This window comes from Pteropus medius, unplaced genomic scaffold, assembly GCF_902729225.1.
Source record: "Pteropus medius unplaced genomic scaffold, Ma_sr-lr_union100, whole genome shotgun sequence".
Taxonomy (NCBI): Eukaryota; Metazoa; Chordata; class Mammalia; order Chiroptera; family Pteropodidae; genus Pteropus; species Pteropus medius.
The window spans coordinates 34,944,945-34,963,109 of record NW_024340849.1 but is presented as its reverse complement, the minus strand read 5'-3'; the positions used below and the strand labels follow the sequence as shown (position 1 = coordinate 34,963,109).

Below are 18,165 nucleotides of genomic sequence, written 5' to 3'. Positions count from 1 at the left end.
CCTTTGACAAAGTTTATGAGTCTTCACATTTTTATCAGGTTTTACATTTTTATCAGGTTGGTAAACTTTTCTTGGTTCATCATGCAAATGGCAATCGCTCTAGAGGCAGGCTCATCCTATGAGTTCTCTATATAAGCGTAGGCATGTCTGAACCCACAGTGTGTAAACAACTTGGGCCTTCCTTCTGTAATTCTACTTATAAGTATGTGTGTCTGTGTGTGTTTATACATCAATATGGCACATGGAAATCTACCACAAATTTTGTCTAAGTAAATTCTGGAACTCAATTGTCATAAGCCATTACCGTCTTAAGCCAAATGATGTAGATTATAATTCTGTGGAAAAATATAAACTGTATTGTTATATTTCTACACTGACAATTATTTAAAAGTCTTTTTTTTCTCAGCAACATTTGCTAATTGGCATCTTTTGTAATGCACATGGACAAGTGTTAGGGTAAGTACATAATGTATAATATAAATCAAGACATCTTTTAGAGTTAAAAAGAGTAGGATTAAATAATTACATTGGGACAACCAGCATAAACCAGGTCTGTCACAAGCAAACAGAATACTATGTAAGGTCACTCAAGCCAGTGACCAAAATGTTAGAAAGTTCATGTTGCCAACCTGAACTTGAATATAAAGTGATGAGTAAACAGGGGGAGAAGCACATGTGGGAGTATTAATGGGAATACTACATTTGTTATTTCTTAATTGGCTGCAGACTTTTGGGTTTTTTTATGAAATAATCATTATTTCTATTTCCATTTCAGAAATGAACACCCGGATCTCTCACTGCCAATTTCTTCTAGCTTTTCCCTCTACACCTATTCACACTTCCCATTACATATGGAATAAATTGCATGAATCTGATATAGTGTTCCTAACTGACTTTCTAATCATTGAAGAAAATGCGCAGCTACGACCAGCAGTTATCAAGTTGGTCAAGGGAAGCAATTACTAAAATAGTTCTGTTCAAGACTACCGAGTACAATCTATTAAGGACTGGTGTAAATGCTTCAATAACAGATAACTATTCCATGCTTAATTTAAGCACTGTGACAGATAACTATTAAACGCACAGTAACAGATAACTATTCCATGCTTAATTTAAGTTTTAATTGTTTTGACTTTACAGTATATAATCCAGAATATAAACTATATGATAGACACATAAAACTGTGGTGGTATGAAAATATCTCATCATTATGCTTTACAAATATTTAATGGAGAAAAGCCATACTTTGTATGCTAGTTATAGGCTTTATAATTATCGTGGTAACAATTAGTATGTTACACCATGTACAGGTAGATATTAATGAGAATTTGTGGACTTCTGCATTGATCTACTCTACAATTTTATCAGTGAAATGAATGTTAAATTTACTCTTGAAAATAAAGATATGTTTAGTTTTTATAGTCATGCAAGTGTTTGCCCCATTTGCTTTCATTAGAATTATTTTGTTCTCATTGAATATAATTAATTTTATGTACCTATATTTGCATGGTACAGTAAGCAAATATAGTTTATGCTTCAAGGACAATCATGAGGTTATAATGATTTTTCTCTAAATTATATCAATAGAATAAACCTAGCTTAAGAATTCCATTTGATAATGGTCAAAATGGATATAGGCTATTCATGGGTGAACATATCGTTTTACAAAATACCATTAAGTCTTTGTTAACATCTGTTGGATATGCTCAGAATTACCCAATCAACTTCCATTATCATGAAAATATTATATATCAACACTATTCAATTATTCATTTAACAAATATTTATTGAGCATTTATACTGTTCTAGGTAGTAGAAATTCAACAGTGAGCTAGAAATAGAGTTCCTGTTTTTCCACAGTATACATCTTATTTGGGGAGATAATAATATATAAATATAAAAATTTTTACAGTTCTAGAAAATAATAAGTTCTATGAAGAAAGCAATAAAAGCTAAGTCTACAGAGTTTGATCTGTGTGAGGAGGGTAGTTGTTTATGTGTTTGTCATGCTTTTTAGTTAAGATGCTTGGGGAATGTGTCTCCAAACAAGTGACATTCAAATAGATTTCTGATAAGACATGAAAATGTTCAGGGAAACCGTGGAGAAGGATAAAGCTAAGGGAAAGGCCCTGAGAAGGAATATTGAGTATTAGAGTATTGTGAAACAGGAAGACTGGAGTGAGTGACAGCAGGGTAGCATGGTAGGAAAAGAATTAAAAGAGGTAGAGAAAAACCAGATCATGAAATGTGTTTAGATCATGGAATTGATCAGTGGGTTTAGGCAATACAAGGGTTTCGAGCAGGGTAATGATATGATATCTATGACGAAGTTTTAAGTGATCCTTCTGTCAACTACATGGAGAATATATTGTCGGAAGGGCAAGATGACAGTGGGAAGATTCTATGCCAAAAGTAACTATAGCTGCTTGGACTAGGGTAATACAGTGATTAAAAAAAAAAAAAAAAGATAACATTTGGATAAAATTTGGGTGCAAAATCAGTATAAAGGTGGTTTTCAAAGCCATGGTACTAGAGGAAACCATCCAGCTGCATTGTCCAATATGCTCACTACTAGCTATACATGGCTATAGATTAAAATAAACTAACATTAAAATTAAGCCTTAAACTTTTCAGTCACACTAGTCACATTCCAAATTCTCAATAGCCACATGTGGCTAGTAGCTCCCACATTGTGCAGCACAGGCAGAGAATGTTTTCATCATCACAGAAATTCTATTGGACAGGGCTGAGACATGACGGAGAAGAAAAACCAATGGAAAGGGTCAAGGACAGATCCCTGAGTTGTTCTAACTCTCAGAGTCAGGGATGGGGGATGGGGAAGGCATCTAAAAAGACTAAGGGTGGTCAGTGTTTATATTTTCCAAGATTTAAACACATCAAAACACAAATTAGGAGACTACACATATAATAGAAAATGTAAATTTATATGTGATTAACATAAATGTTGTTTCTGCTTCTATTTATCTCTTGAATGAGCTAATAAGCTGGAGATAATAATTTTCTCTGAGATTCCAGTTGCTATTAAGTCCATTCTCAAATAAAACCTTGACTCTGAGAGATAGAGTCAGGAAAGGAGAAAGACAATGAGGAAAGTGGTGGTGGCATTGCACAAAGTAAAGTATTGTTTTCTTTATAGATTTGTATTGGACTATCGTTGAAGAAGAAAAGAAGAGGAAATGGGAAGAGGGGCTGATAAAAAAGGAAAACAAATTTATCTCAAGCAATAGAACCAAACACACTATTTTCTTTGAAATTCTCAAAAACCACATGAAGAAGCTGAAAGTTTTCTCTTTACTTTTTCTACTCGTTTGACAACTAATCATTTAAGTTACTAATAAGTAATACTGGATGAGGATTTTTCAAATGTCTACTGTTCCTGAGCTGCAGGAGTACGTTTAGTATCTTAGAAGCAGTTGACCTCTGATACCATATTATTTGATAGTATTGCTATGTTCTTGTAAAGGCCAGAAAAAAGCAAAAATCGTACAAAGACTAGGTGAGAGACAAATGAGACTTTGAAACCAGAGAACTTAAAGAGTTGGAGATTCTGAGAGGGGCAGCAAGTAAGGGAAGGGCTACCGCTATTTTGATAGTTACAATACAGTCTATTTAATAGTTATCTAGTAAGTATTTCTCAACTTTATGCAGTTCTTTAAACATTTTTTGTTGTTCTTGTTATGGGGTAATGAGCAAAAATAGACTCAAGTTCAGCTTTCCTTAATTACTGCCTTGCTGACACCAAATAAAGTAAATTTTTAAAAAAGAAATAATAATATTAACCAAGAAATACAAAATATGCTGAAAGAAGACAGAAAAGAATAAGCCAGATATGAGTTTTTATTCATTCTACACGTTTTATTGAGCACTTACTGTTTGCCAATCCTTGCTCTTGGTACAAGAAATGCAGTGAATATGATAGAGTTTTTCCTGAAGAAACTTACATTTTGCTCTACATAGAAGATTTAATAGCACAAATTCTGGCCTTTTATTTTTTCCAGAGGATTTCTCTCAATTGCAGTTTTAAAAACACCAAAATCTAAGACTATAGTTTGAATACTTCATTTGTCATATCTAAATTTGTACATGACCATTTTTACTTTATTTTTGTTAATGTATTCTTGGATTAAGTCCCAGGAATACAGGTAATTCTCTATATTTTCAACTAGTTTAGCCACCATCTCTACACTTGTATATATGGGAAGTTATCAAAGTCAGAGTATAGAGACCAATGTCAAAAACCTTTCTTCTATGTTTTCTTCTAAGAGTTTCATGGTTTCAGTTCTTTAGATTAAGTTCTTAACCCATTCTGAGTTAATTTTTGTGAATGGTGTAAGATAAGGGTCTAATTTTATTCTTCTGAGTGTGGTTATCCAGTTTTCTAAACACCATTTATTGAAGAGACTACACTTTCCTCACTGAGTGTTCTTGGCTCCCTTGTCAAATATTAGTTGACTACATATATATGTATGAGTTTATTTCTGGGCTCTCAATTCTGTTATATTAGTCTATATCTATTTTTATACCAGTAACGTCCTACTTTGATAACTATAGTTTTGTAGTATAGCTTGAAATCATGAAGTGCGATTCCTCCAGTTTTGTTGTTTCTCAGAATCATTTTCGATATTTGAGGTCTTTTGCATTTCCATACAAATTTTTTAACTTTTTTTTTCTATTTTTGTGAAATATGTTATTGGAAATTTGATAAGGATTGTACTGACTCTCTAGATGACTTTGAATAGTAGGGACATTTTGATAATACTAATTCTTCCAATCCATGAATACAGATATCTTTTCATTTATTTGCGTCTTCAATTTCTTTCATCAATGTCTTATAGTGTAGAGATCTTTCACTGCCTTGGCTAAATCAGTTCTAAGCATTATATTATTTTTGATGCTATTGTAAATAGGATTGTTTCCTTTAATTCTTTTTCAGATAGTTCATTTTTAGCATATGAAAACAGAACTGATTTTTATATGTTGGTTTTGCATTCTGCAAATTTACTGAAATCATTTATTAGATTCAAGTTTTTTGTTGGAGTCTTTAGGGTTTTCTATATATGTAAGATAGTGTCATCTGCAAACAGAGACCATTTTACTTCTTTCTTTCCAATAATCTGATGTCTTTTACTTCTTTTTTGTGCTTAATTGCACCACCTAAATTACCAGCCCACAGTCTGGGCTTCAGGATTAGGTATGCCATTGGCTACATTCTGCTTTTGGGTGAAGTTAATGGCTGGGCTCTCTGTTTAGGCAGGGTCTCCAGTAGTACCCTGCAGTTGGGTGGAGTCACTGCCTGGGCTCCCTGGTTGGGTGGGGCCTCAGACTATGTTCAATAATTGGGCAGAGCTGTAAGGTGTAGACTAGATTCCTGCATGCCAAACTCTGATGCTGTCCAGTGTCTCTCTTTAGGTTCCCTTGTTATATGAGGCCAGAGGCTATGCTCAACAGTTGGGCAAGGCTGCTGGCTTGGCTCTCTACTTGAGCAATCCTGAAAAATGGGTCCAGGTTCTCTGGTTAGGTTTCTTGGTAGGATGGAATTGGAGGTTATACTCGACATTTGAGCAGAACTGTGATCTTGCTCTATGGCTCAAACAAGCTGTAGGATGTGCTCATTGGCTGCTAGGCATCAGTGGCCATGTTCTTAGTGGAAAAGGACTAGAGGTTAAGCTCAGCAGTTGGCTTTGAGTTTGCTTCTGTGCCTAGATGGGCCATTGAATGGGTTCTATAACCAGTATGGCTTTTGGCTAGAGTCCCAAATTGGGCAGAACTGTCTACCGAGTTTGCTGGCTTGACAGGACCATCAGCTCAGCTCTAAGGATACGCATAGCCACTGGCTGGGATATCTACTCAGGTGCAGCTACAAGCAGGAATGCAGCCTGCTAAGATCTGAGTTCTGGTTGCTATAATCTCTGCCCCCTTCTTCATCTCTATCTGATCCCTAATTGTTGAACCCTATAGATATCCCATTTATCCCATAAGATGAGACTGAAGTGGCCCTATTAGAAAGTGTTCTGCAGCACTGGGGAAGCTGTATATCCACCTTGGGCTCCCTTTTCCCACCGGAGAAACCATAGGTCCTGGGTCACTCCCTTGGCGTTGTACTATACTTGCCTGGGGGTGGGGTCAATGTGAAACCACTCTTTTTACCCTTCTAATGTGTTCCTTCTCTGTGTGGTCCAAGGGCATGCTTCGGCCTCACCCTGGATTCTGGGATTTTCACAATGGTGTCTTATCTATGGATAGTTGCTAGTTGTTATGAGGAAGACTGGAGTCTGGAACAACCTATGTTGCCATCTTGATGTCATTACTCTGTTCTGAGTATTAACGTTAATGTTTCAGTAAAGCCCTTAGTGGAGTAACCAGCACGTTATATCCATTATTATTCCTATATGTAAATTCCTTCTGGGCTCACTGTGAAAACAATGCTTCCGAAACAGCTTCTGCTCCACTCATTTTGATGAAAAGATAACATCCTATTGGTATTTTGACTTATTTTATCATGATTTTGTTTATCCATGCTATTGATAAAAAAATTAAAATATAGTAAATGTGGGTAGTTTTGAAGTTATAATTAGTATAAAGTTTAAATTGTCTTAAAAATCTATGCCGAGTCTATGGCCATGCTACCCTGAACAAGCCTGATCCTGTCTGATCTCGGAAGCTAAGCAGAGTCGGGCCTGCTTAATACTTGGATGGGAGACCACCTAAGAAGACCAGGTACTATAGGCATAGAAAATAAAAAAATGAGGAATGGTAAACTGACAAGGTCCTTGCAATCTGTGAGGTCAACCAAGGGTTGCCTCACCTAAAAATAAATAAATAAATAAATAAATAAATAAATAAATAAATATAAATAAAAAATTTATGCTGAGACATAACTATATTCTCCTTTGGCAAGCAAGTAGAGCAGAACTTGTTCCTTCACTGACTTTTTCTCTTGGGTGTTCTGGAAGCCAGTTTTTCCTTACTCTTGTTTTTCTCCCCTCTGTTTCAACATAGTTCTCTTCCTCCTGCCAGCCTCCCCACCTCATAAACACTACACACAAGTACTCGCACAGTGAACAAATGCTCACAAACACTGAGTGGAATGTGAGTAGATAAAAAAACAATAGGTTCATAAGAAGGGCATGAAACTAAAAACGAAAATAAATCTATGTTCCAATTGAGCTTATTGAATGCTAGCAACAGAAACCTATTCAAATTAGCTCTCATAAAAAGTATCAGGAGGGCCTTCTTGTAGTTTCAGAAAGTAAAGAAATGCAAACAAAAACCCCCACAAAAGTTAAAGTGGCACAAGAGCCAACTGAAGAACTAACATTCCAGAGATAAAAAGAGAAAATTTTGAAGAATAGGATAAATAGCATAGTATTGATTATAACCTAAAACATAAAATAAATATCCATGACTCTCTCTATATATCCATTATGTGGGTATAAATAAATGATCGTATGACTAAATACTTGGAATAGAATAGACAAGTCTGACATGCAGGAGAATTCCAAGTAACATAGGCAGATATTCTGTTCTCCAAGAGAGGGGGCATAACTCCCCACTCCTTAGTTGGAGGCTGCACATGGTGATTTAGTTCTAAAGAGTACAGTATGAAAAAGGCAGAAAAAACGTAAATTTACAGTGGAGAAGCCTGACAAACCCAGGTGATCAAGGTGAACATCACCAGTAATGAGTCACGTGGATAGCATGTACCTTTGATCTTATGTGATGAGAATGGCACTTTATCTCCATGATCTGCCTCTCAAAAACACTTGACCTTAATGTAATTATTAAAAAATCGGACATATTCTGATTAGGACACATTTTATAAAATACTTAACCAGTACTCCTCAAAATTGTTGAAGTCATCTGAAACAAGAAAAATGAGAAACTATCACAGCCATGTAGAGCCTAAGGAGACATGAAAATCAAAAGTAACGTGATGTCCTAGATGGGATCCTGGAACAGAAAATAAGACATTAGGTTGAAAACTAAGGAAACCTGAATAAAGTATAGACTTTAGTAGATAATACTGTATCAATACTGGTTCATTAATTGTAACAAATATATCACATTAATGTAAGAAGTTAATAATAGGGAAAATTGAGTGCAGGATTTATAGAAACCCTGTGTACTATCTTAACAATTTTTAAAGTTTATTTAAAAAAGAAGTAGAGGGGTTGAAGTCTAGCTGGTTATTGAAAGTGAAAGGGAATCTCAGAGTCTGCAGTAGGACTCTTGGCCGTGCCCATGAAAACCAGAGCAGGATAAGAGAGGAATAAGGAACAAGTGACCCTTTCTGTCTTTGAGTGGCTCCGAGGTCTCATATCTTTGCTTCCTTCGGCATATTGGCTTCTTTTTTGCAACCTGCTTCATCTAACGATGAACTAATTATGCCCATGGTCCACCATGGTTACCATCCTTAACCTCTTAGTCACTCTCTCAGCTTTAGCAAGCACCTCAGCTGCCTTAATTGAATTTCTTTCTTCAGAATAGACATAAAATCTGGTTAGTTGCCAGTCAGTTAGTTATCTGTCCTTGAAACAGATAAGAAGCCTTAATCTACACAGTCTTGTTAGCAGAAAGGGGTGAAGGGCCATATGGTAGCTTCTGTAGAAACTTCGAGTGGAAGATTTTAAAATAAAGCTGGTGGGGAAAGGAGAGGATAGTGGAATAAGTTTGCGCATGTGACAAAAGCATAATATAAGTACATATTTATACTATAAATTATAAAGCATAATTTAAGTATAAAGAAACAAAAGGAATCATCAGCTATGTATTGTCACAATACAGCAGTGTACTAAACACAAAATATCAATGTCATTAGATAGTAAGCATGGATTTAACTCAGAATTCAGCAGATATGAGCTGGGCTTGGCAGAGTTGGTCATGCAACCACTGTGGGTTTTTGCCACAATAATGATGCTTAGTGGTTGGCTGGCTGTCAGCTGGGACAATAGGGACACCTGAGCCATGTGTCTCTCATTCTCTAGCAGGCTAGCCTAGACATGTTCTCAGAGCAGTCAGAGAAGCAAAAGAGATGAAAATGGACCACATTGTTACAAGCCTCTACTTGTATCACAACTGTGATTATGCAGTGGCGAAATCAAATCACATGGTCCAAGTTAGAATCAAGGGTCAGAGAAACAGACTCTTTGAAGACTAAGGACTGATAAGCTACATTGCCAAGACTGCAGATATGGGGTAGGGTGTGGGGTGTGAAGGATTGGGATCATTAATGCAATCAATGTATCACATAAATAAAATAATCAGATGGTGGGATTAATTCGAGAAGCCCACCCAGAAGAAGGAAGTTTTGAATGAGTGTTTAAGCCTAATTATGGAAGAGCACATATAGATGTAGTCATCATTTGGTCTGATGTAAAGGTATTTCTACTTTTGCTATTACGGATAAAGGGACCAAAAAAGGACAGGATGTAGCAGCTTCTACGTCCTGGAGTGAAATTAAGATTCAGTTATTAACTTAGCTGCTCAGTAGCCCACAAGAAGGAATGCTGCATCCTTCCATTTGGCCTTATCTATTGTGACAAGGCTCTAGGGAGCTGATGCGCATGAAATTTATTTCGTGTCTCATTCACAGAGTGCCTGAGTTTTGAAAATACCTTTATGATGTTTCAGGTTTCAGTTACCTAGTGAGTGATCTCACAAACTCACAGTCTTCAAAAGAAAGAACATTAACTTCTCTTCAGACGCTTGAGGTTCTTTGTTACAAAAACCCAGGAGGCATCGTTTCAGGAGAAACACACAGGAGCACATAGGGCACTTTGATAAAATGTCATGTATTGTAAGGGCAATAGAAATATGTATTTTATGCAAACTCAGAGTCGAATAGATGGCACCAGATTTAGAAAAAATAGATTAAAACCATACTTATATGAACTACATTAACAAAGAGATCATAGTCTTCCCATATCTCAGGTTTTTAGAACACTTTGTAAAAATAAGGAAGATGACATTGTGACCAAGGTAGCAAATGATACATAAATGCGCAAAGAACAATAACATTTTTAGACTCTCACAAGAAAAATAAAAAGACAACTTTCTTCCTTTAAATGAGAAGAGATAAGAATATACAAAAGAGATGAGCAAATATCTAACTCCTGGTTAATTCTGCAGTATATTTCCAATGTTGTAATTTATCAGGTTTACTTTTTTCCATGCTTACAAGTCACAACAATTAAACTTGAATTTTCCTGTTTGTTTCACACCCAACAATCCCTTGATAATAGGGCAATGTAGTTAATGCTTAGCCTTGTCCATGGCAAACATATGGCTCTATTTGGAGGCTCTTCCTACCAGAGGCTGGACTAGGTCTCTCAATGAACCTCAATTTATTCCCTTGGTTAACTCCACCGTGAGATTAGAACTAGCAATTTGAGAAAACCAGTTTGCCCTTCCTGATTCATTCACCTTTCCTCCTTCTCTGCACATCTTAGTTAATTTAGTCAACTTCTACTCATCCCTCACACTTCAGCTCACTTACCACCCTTCCAGAAGCCTTCCCTAACTGATCATTCTCATTTTGCTACAAGTTCTCTGTATTTTCATAAAACTCCAAGCATATCTCAATGAAAGAGCTGTTTGCACTGTATCATCTTCAATATTTAGTTTTCTATCTATCCCACTCAGTAGTCTATGAAAGAAACATTTAAACAAACAAACAAACAAACAAGAAAAGAGAACGACTGAATTATGATTTGTCTATGGATGGCAACTAAATCTCACAGCACAGTGCTTAGAACTTGGTGCCTGCAATATTGGTTAATGTGTCCATGCCTGCAGAGTGAGCGAGTTGAGTGAGTGAGTGAATTAGAAAGTTAATTAACTTGCAGAGAAAAGGTCCATATTCGCATATTTCTTTTTATCTCTGCTCCTCACTCAGAAAATGACCAAATGCCGGTGACCTTTTTCAGAGTTTATTTGCAGCAAAAAATAGTCCAGCTGAAAAATATCCATCTTCTATAACATGTCTCTAAAATTCTTGGGCTTGGGTGACTGTGTGGAGAAGCACTGAGGTGCTGACAGAGGAGATTTTATTTCAGGCTCAATTGAGAGCACTGAGGATAGATGTTTATTTATTCAGGCAGCTGAGTGGCACAACCAGAACCCCGGGACTTGGAATCATCTGGACACCACAGCTCACCTGATTCAGGTTACTTAAAATTTCTGAGCTTCCTTTCCTGCCCTCAGGATAAGAAGAGCTACCTTCCTGGAATACTGGGAGGAGTTGTTATGACAAACCAGCCAGATCACTGCATGCCTCTTAACCTAGAGGGCACCCTGGCAATATTGACAGAACCCCCAGCTACTGGAGGCCAAAGAATAAAGTTGGACTATCTTCCAGCATCATTTTTTCAAGGAGATAGGGACATACTAATTTTGTATTGAAATAAATATGTATATACATATATAAAATGCAAAATGTTTATGAATATTTATGAGAAATCACAGGACTTCAAAGAAATTTCATGCTTGGATCAGGGAGCAACAGACTATACCCTGAATTACTCAAGGATTCATATTTACTTTTCTCTGCTGCTAAGTTAGAAAAGTCGGAAAAGCCCCTGATTATGGTAAGTGATTTCAAATACCATCAAACATCATATAATTGTGTAAGATGTAACTTTAAATGATATGTTTACAATTTTCTCTTAGAAATGAGTCCTATGACTGGGTACTGATTATCGATCCAAACCTAGCAGAGGCTACATTGTCTTATTTTACAGCCCATGTATGGAATTCTTAAAACATATTTCCATAATTATTTCCCCAAGCATCTAATTAATTTATTTTTTTGCCATTCATGAATGCAAACTACATCTCTTTTTGGCAAATCCCTATAAGAAAACAATAGGAATGGGAAGGAATGTTAGACTTTCTGCTCAGGCAGACTCTAACACATACAATAGGGGTGACAACTCAGCCTGCAGAAAAAATAAATTGCAACTCAGCTAGTGTGGAAGAATTTTCAAACACAGCATGTACAAGATGTTACTCTATGTTTGCTTTCAGAATTTGAGAAGACATTCCTTGTGGGTGTTCTTTGAGGACAAGAAATTGCCACCGTTTAATTTCATATAACCAATAGACTCCTGTAATACATGATGCCATTAATACTGTTGCCTAAATGATATGAATGTTTTCACCTACTCACACGAACACCTAAATGCCCGCACAAATATACACACAAGGTTATTCAGTTGATAGTCAAAATGAGAAGGTAGGAGGTTAAAAGCTATCAAACTAAAGTGCAGAAGAGAAATTGAAGAGTGCCACAAATATGGAAGAGAAGCCAACTTAAAAGATGAATTATGAAGAAGGAAAGCCAGACTTTTTCAAGGTAGAACTAAAATTTAACTATGAAAAATACCTGACAAGAGGTGTTGTTATAAGCTGATTAAAAGTGTATTTGCATTTTCCCAGATTCCATCTGGAGCTGCTTCTAATTTTGTTTAGAATTGTCAAATTTCTGTTTTATATTCTTTGTGAGAGAAGTTTTTGGTCATTTCGAGAGTGTTTGTGTTTCAGGGCTCTTTACCATTAAAAGAAAAATGTAGACAGAATAAGAAGACTTTAGAGTATCAGAGTCTGGAACAGTTTTAAATATCATTACTGTGGTTTTATTTGAGTTCTGAAACTGAAAAATAGGCCCTAGAATAAAAACTTTCATATTTATGAATTTGTTTCAAAGCTCTAACCATCCTTTGTCATCTACAAAATGTCCTATTTTCTGATTCACTTGAAGGTGCTGATTTGGCTGCAGATTATTAAAAGACTTTCTTTTCTTTTCAAGATTCAAAGGACAAAGTACGTTTTTTTTTCTACTATTTATTTTACAGGCTCATCCTGATAAAAGAATACTCATGCTTGATGAGTACTTTGGGCCTAATGATAAATGCTGTGGGTGGGTATTATTTCTATTCAAGTGTGCAAAGCCCTAGAGAATTGATTGATAGCGGTGGACTGTATTATGTGAATAAGATTTCTTGTGAAACTTCAGTGGTCTGCCTGATGAAATGGCTTGGTCAACGAGGTACCTGCAATTCCAATGCCTAAGACCATTTGGTCATTGAGAGATTCTTAACCTCATTGTGACTTCTAGATGAATAATCTAATTCCAGAGCCCACCCCCCCAAACTGAGATTATATTCTGCTCTCTGTTCTTTTTACCTCTGAGGGCAGATTGCCACAAATATTCAGGAAGAAGAGAAAGAGAATACCACTTCGCCTGAGTCACATGTTTCTAAAAAAGCCTTTTTTGGACTGTTAGGAGTATGACAAAGGAAATATTATTCAAGGAATTAATATTTGCCAGTATACTAATAAACATTCTAATTTGAGAGACAGACAATGCGGAAATAATTTGCATGGATTTTAAATTGTCAGTGCATTAACCATTTTCAAAGAGATGCACACTGAAGACTGAGCCAAACATGCATTTATATTAATATTGAAAATTTTCAGGGACTAAATCTGAAATTAAAAACTTTGCATTCAATCAAGATCCAGAGTAGTCTAGATTTATACTACATATACCCTTTAATAGATGTGTGTGTGTGTGTGTGTGTGTGTGTTTAAGATTTCAGATTGATATGCTTTAAATCAGGGGTCCCCAAGGCCATGGAATGGTACTGGTCCATGGCCTGTTAGGAACCAGGCCACACAGCAGGAGGTGAGTGGCTGGCAAGCAAGCAAAGCTTCATCTGTATTTGCAACCGCTCCCTAGTGCTAGCATCATCGCCTCAGTTCCACCTCAGAGCATCAGGCATTAGAGTCTCATAGGAGCACCAGTCCCTGGTGCCAAAATGGTTAGGGACCGCTGCTTTAAATGACACTAAAAGATGCATTTAAAATAATAAAGCTTTAAGCATAATTCAAATTTAAGTGTCATTGAAAAGATCATACTACTGAACTCAGCATGCTGTTTCTCTAGTACAGGTATTTTAATTTCCTTTCAAGTATTCATGGATCCTTTTCAGATTCTTGTAAGACCACACAAATTTAGAGACTTCCTCAGGTAAACAAATGTTACCACGTTTCCATTTCTATAGATTGTTGTCATGGTGGAGATCCATGGGATATAAAAGAGAAATATCCTTTTAGCAGCAAAACAACTTGTATGGCTGGGAAAAAGGGAAGGAAAGCCCCTAGAGTCGGAGACTTTCTCTTTTCTTCTGCTGAGAAACAGAAAGAGACCTGAGCAGACCTGAGAGTTGATGCTGAGACTTCTCTCCCGCAAGCTATGTCACAGAGTGCTCTCACTACAAGGTATTCTGTCATCATTCTTTTCTGCCGGTTTCCTCCTGCCATTTAAATATATCTACTCACTTCTATTTTCCCAAACTGTTAGCTCTTGCTACCCTTTCTCATTCTTCCCAGAATGCTCTTTTATTTATTTATTTTTTTCTCCACTGTTAAAAAAAATTATTTATGACACTTTTTTAAAGAAGGTAGGACAGATTTTATATCCTGGGGGACTGCAATGAGGATTTTGCTGTAAGCAAAAGAGATACAACAAGGATCAGTGGAGATTTAGAGCCAAGGAACAAGGCGAACTCAGTGGATGGGGAATTATTAAGAGGAAACATCAGGCTAAAGGTGATTTTTGCTAGACCAACTCAAAAAGATTCTCACTAAAAGCAGGCCAGAGGATAAAATACCAAGAGTGGAGGATGCAAGAATTTGATTAGAAATTAAGAGTGAGGGATTTTCACTAAATTGACCCAGCAGGATTCTTGCTAAAACTAGACTAAACAGACCAAAGACAAAGTCCAAAGTTGGAACCTTCAAGGTTTAGAGGAGCCGGACTAGAGTTAGGTCAAGGAGAGAGTCTTTATCACCACCTGAAACAAAGCAAATGTTCCTTAAGCTCCGGTCCTCACGGGAAAGTTACTCCCCATCGGATTCTCATGCCTATATGAGCTCTTATCTAGTCTTCAACGTCTAAGAAATAAATATGCACAATTGTAGTCAATAGACGAGTCAGAGTCCTGGATAAACCCGCTCTTCTCAACGTAAAGAGCAAGTCTTGTCTTGTTTCAGTTTTCTGCCGCATTATTTCAGCAGAAACCTAGAATTATCTTTATTCTTTATTGGCTCACACATTCAATTTATTAGCCATTTCTTCACATTCTACCTCCAAAATGTCTCAAATATTATGCCCATTTTCCACAGTCACCATTTTAAGTCACCTCACCATTTCTCTTTCTTGGATTTCCGCAACAGTCTTCCAATTGGTCTTTCCACTTCTCTTGTTCCCTTCCATTTCCTTCAAACTTTTCTACACACAGGTGGGGAAAATAGCATTTTGAAAACAAAATTTGGATCCGATCATCAAGAGAAAAAAAAAAAAACCTTTACTGGACTTTCCATTGTACTTAGCGCGTATTCCAACTCCTTGCTTTGGTCCATAAATCTATGCATAATTTGATCTCATCTCCCTCTTTAACTCATCTTGTTCTGATTTCCCGCTAGTTCATTTTGGTCCAGCCCACCATGTGTCTCCCTTCTTTTTCCTTTGAGTCTCAGAGTAAATGTCCCTTCTTTAGAAAACATTCCTAGAGTGGACTTTGCTCTTTTCCCTCTCAGCCTCTGGTTTGTTCTCTCCATAGCACTAATTAAACTTGATCGATTTTTTTTTTCTGTCTTTTAACTTGTTTTTGGCTGCCTCTCTCCAAAACAATAAGCTCCATAAATACTAGTACCTATCCGTCTTATTCATCATTGTATTCCTATTACCTTGAAAATTGTCTGATACATGGTAGATACCTAATGACTATTTTTTGAATGAATGAATGTCTCCAAGGCACTTCCCAAAAGTCCCTTAGACAGCAATTTTTAGTAAGAACATAATAGTCTTATTTAGAATGCCTTATTGTCTTTGGTTTTAAAGCTATTTAAAACATTTTTTTAAACAAATATTAAACAAATATTCATATTCTCCATTCAATTTCTTCAACCACGTTCGAATTAAGTTCATTAGTGAGGTATAGAAGGCATGAGTAAATGAAGTAAAGAATCAGTTTTTACAAAACTATTTAAGCTTGTTTCCATGTTATGGCATGATCTTGCCAAGAATTTTGGTAAATAAAATGGAAGTCCTGTGTTTATCGTTATAATCAGAGTGACTCCAGGGTTACCTGGGTTCTAACGGTGACCTAAGAATGCATAGACTTGACTTTCCACAACCTCAGATGTCATTAGGAGTGAGCCTGCCCTGAGGTTATGTCTGTTTCTGAACAGTTCCTGCTAGAGGTAATGATCAGTAGCGAGATATGGCCAATGCAGGGATCAAAATGCTTTAGAAGGCCAGGACAGCTGGCTGAGGCAATTTGGCCTCTGACAGAAAAATTGGCAGGTGCCTGAGACACACACAGTAGATTACCTTCCCTTGCCCAAAATAAATTAAATGCTGTTCAGCATTTCTCTTGGGATAATCTTGAAATTGGACCTGTGATCATATCATCAAATATCCATGTCAAGGAAATCCAAATTATGCAATCTGTCCCTCTCTGGAGGGCTCAGTCACGTACACATTCACAGCAAACTCCTTGGATGAGCTTCAACAGCTGCTTGTCCTAAAGAGCTGAACACAAAATTCATAGGCAGCTTTTTGTGTCCGCTCTTTTGAAGGTCACACAAGAGTTCCTGTCATTAATGAAAATTTTTATGTAATTTTGTTGAGAGAGGCAGTGTATAAATTTGGGTAAACTGTGCTCTCACTATAAGATTTTATTTCCATTTGCAGTCAGTCACCTTTTCAGAATAAAGTCTTGTTTGAATTAATTGTGACAAAAGCACCACCAAAAGGTTTAGGTGACAACAAGGTTAGTGATTATAGTTTATATTTCCATACACTTTAAACAGAAGTAATACATTAAAGTACTATCTGTAGGAATATTTATAATAAATGATGTATATACCAATTTTCCCTATTCTCTTAGTGGGTTTTTTCCCCATCTTAATACATCTTAATTGTTTCTTATATTCAATTTTAAGAAATTTCTTTTCCTCTAACTCCAATTTAGTCCTTTGAAGAATAAAATGCCACAAATTGAATATGATGATGCAGATTTAGTCATATAAATGTAAACTAAAATGAGAATATCACCCAGTATAATGCAGGGAAATTAGATCTAATTACAAAACTATCTTCTCTTTAAAAGAAATCTCAAGTTCTTTGCCAAACCTTTATGTTACTATTAATGGAGTAGATGATCCTTACATTCACTTGAACACTCTTGTGGGTTTGGGGAATCCTGGGAGTGAGTTTGAAAGTGGAAGCAAAGAGAATATCAAATTGTTCTGCCAAATAGACTGAGAAATATTTGGAGGGAAATTGTAGAAGAGAGATGAGAGAGAAGATGACGAAAAAAGAAATAGAAAATAAAGGATGAGCAATTAGGGAGAAATCTCAAATATAGTGTAGTTTAAAGGCGTTTAAAGAAGAATATTTAATATGTAATTTCAAGTTTTTTAGTTTTTGCAAGGTGTGCAAAATTTCGCCACCCCCCTGTCCCTCCCTCAACTTCAGAAATCAGAGAAAGGTCCAACTCTATCCACACTCCATGCATCATAGCCTGGAACAAGGGCAGTGTGCTTAGAACACCAAAATCGTTCACTACCTGGGTTAATTAAGCGGAAGTAAATCCCAGAGCCAGAGGTAATGGTAAGAACATAATCATTCTCTGATTTTACAATTATTTCTAAATAATGCCCAACTTGGAGAACATTTAAAGAGAAGGAAATACCTTCGATACTACAGTTAAGATGTGAAAGGGCTGCTGGCAAGCAGTGAGAAAGCCATCCCCAGAGCTTTCTCAGTAACCAAGGCTCGCAACGTTTGGAGGAAGAATAGCATAAAGTTGGAACTCCTCAGAGACATAAGTAAAAAAAGGATCATTGCAAGAAGGGAGGTTAATGAATTTCTGCAAATAGCATTAAAGGTCCAGATATAAGCAAGAAGCTATTTTAATAGAAATTCGTTAGGGATGTGGGCAGGAAGAATGTAGTAACAAAATAATGAAAGCAGAGGTCTGAACAGGAGTAGAATGGAGAAAAAGACCTTATAAACATCTGAATACATGCTTCAGGGTCTTAATGAGTTCTTTTGATTCGAATAACTGGGATTTA

General features: G+C 36.4%; 1 pseudogene; it reads left to right on the top strand.

The window, feature by feature from the left end:
- Positions 1-6,631: 6,631 nt before the first annotated feature.
- LOC120590488 (uncharacterized) lies at positions 6,632-6,750 on the top strand (annotated as a pseudogene).
- The last annotated feature ends 11,415 nt before the right edge of the window (positions 6,751-18,165 follow it).